General features: G+C 37.5%; 1 pseudogene; it reads left to right on the top strand.

Moving 5' to 3' along the window:
* The first annotated feature begins 449 nt into the window (after nt 1–449).
* LOC108866338 lies at nt 450–1845 on the top strand (annotated as a pseudogene).
* Nucleotides 1846–2225: the final 380 nt, after the last annotated feature.

The following is a 2225-nucleotide window of genomic DNA, read 5'->3' as shown; positions in this document are numbered from 1 at the left end:
CTCGCCTTGTCATCGAACAAATTCAATGGGTTAGTTTTGAGCAATCTAGGTGACTTTCTTAAATTGTACTATTTGAATTTGAGCAACAACAACTTTTCTCAGGGAATACCACTTAAATTGGGGAAGTTAGTTCATTTGACCGAACTTGATTTAAGTTATAACTCACTTGAAGGTAGTATACCACCAGAAATCACCAATATGGAGAGTTTGGAAATACTCAATCTTTCCCACAACAATCTCTTGGGTTTCATACCATCAAGTTTTGAACGTATGCACGACTTGTCATATGTTGATATATCTTAAAATGACTTGGAAGGTCCTCTTCCCAACAATAGAGCATTTCAAGAAGCTCTACCAGAAGCTTTACAAGGGAACAAAGGATTGTGCGGCAACATTAGATCTTTGCAACCCTGTAGGCATGGCTCTAGAAATGACCACAAACGGGTATTTGTAATCACATTCACCCTTCTAGCAACAGTTTTCCTTCTTTGTGCTTTCTTTACAATTGTCTTGGTAGTGGAAAGAAAAAAGAAGCATCGGGATAAAGGAGAAAAAAAAAATGCATGAAGAGGTATCTTTTTCAGTTTTGAATTTTGATGGAAAGTCAATGTATGAGGATATCATAAGGGGTTGCTAAGACTTTGATTCGATATATTGCATCGGGAGCGGAGGACAAGGAAGCGTCTACAGAGCAAATTTGTCATGTGTCAATGCCGTGGCTATGAAGAAACTCCATCACTTATGGGATGACTCGAATAATTTGGAGAAGGGATTCTTGAATGAAGTAAGAGCACTAACAGAGATAAGACACCGGAACATTGTGAAACTTTATGGTTTCTGTTTGCACCACCGACACTCATTCTTGGTGTATGAGTTTCTTGAAAGGGGTAGCTTGGCTGCAATTTTGAGCAAAGATGAAGAAGCTAAAGAAGTTGAATGGGGAAAAAAGGTGAATATTGTTAACGGTGTAGCTCATGCCTTGGCATACATGCACCACGATATCGTGCCACAAATTGTGCACCGGGACATATCGAGCAAGAACATTTTGCTAGATTCTGAATATGAGGCCTCTATTTCAGACTTCGGCACTGCTAAGATTTTGAATGGAGACTCGAGTAATTGGACTGCCGTTGCTGGCACATATGGATATGTTGCACCAGGTAAAATTGTTCTCTATTCTATATATTCTTTTGTTTTTTTTTTCTTTTACACAAAAGATTCTGACATCTTGCATAAATTTCTTATTTTATTCTTGGATATTTTTGTGCTAAATACTATTTCTTTTCGTCGTTTGGCAGGAGTTACTTTCTTTGATTTGAAATATAACTTTGATATTATTTATAGGATAATTTAGTTGTTACTGGTGATCCAGAATCTGCTTCTTTTATATTAACATTATATACCCATACTAATAATCTCATTGCTATGAGCGTATTTTGAGTAGAGCTTGCATATACAATGGAAGTGAACGAGAAATGCGATGTTTATAGCTTTGGAGTGGTTGCATTGGAAATAATTATAGGGAGGCATCCTGGAGATTTGTTCTCATCAGTCTCATCAGTGCTTTCTTCATCCTCATCCTCATCATCATCTGCATTACCAGCCCATCAAATGCCCATCGTGGATGTTCTAGACCAATGCATTTCGCCTCCAACGCATCAAGAAGCAGGGGAAATACTCTCTGTTGTGAAGATTGCGTTTTCATGCTTGCATCCCAGCCCGCAATCTCGTCCAACAATGAAACAAGTTTCTCAATTGTTCTCAATTCAGAAGCTGCATTTGTCGAAGCCATTATGTGTGATAACTTACGGTGAATTGCTTGCTCTAGATCCTTTGACTGCCTAAGAATGAGAGGAAGTGGATATTTTCTACAAATAAGTTGTTGAGAATCAATGTCAAGCCCAAAACCATAAGTAATCCACAACCCAATCTAAAGTCCAAGTCCATATCTAGTTTGATGATGTAATTGCTTACAATTGCAATGTTAGGTCTGGTTGAGTGGAAAAAATTAGGTGCAATTAATGGGTTTTGTGTGGTAGTAAATAATCTTAGTTTAATTAAGTGTGTGGTGTAGCTTTCATTTGGTTTGCTATAAATACCCAAGTCCCTAAGCATTGTACATCATCCAAGGAAAAACAAAGCCTAGAGCTAAATAAGAAAAGCTTTGCTAATTAGTTTGTTTTGTGAGCTTTCTTTAAGAGTGTGCTCTATTTTCTTCTTCTTGG

Source organism: the organism of the source record quoted next, unplaced genomic scaffold (genome assembly GCF_019419815.1).
Source record: "Pyrus x bretschneideri cultivar Hongxiangsu unplaced genomic scaffold, Pyrus_bretschneideri_v1 Contig2, whole genome shotgun sequence".
NCBI lineage: Eukaryota > Viridiplantae > Streptophyta > Magnoliopsida > Rosales > Rosaceae > Pyrus > Pyrus x bretschneideri.
Note: the sequence above shows the minus strand (reverse complement) of the source record. Positions and strands in the feature narration are given on the sequence as shown.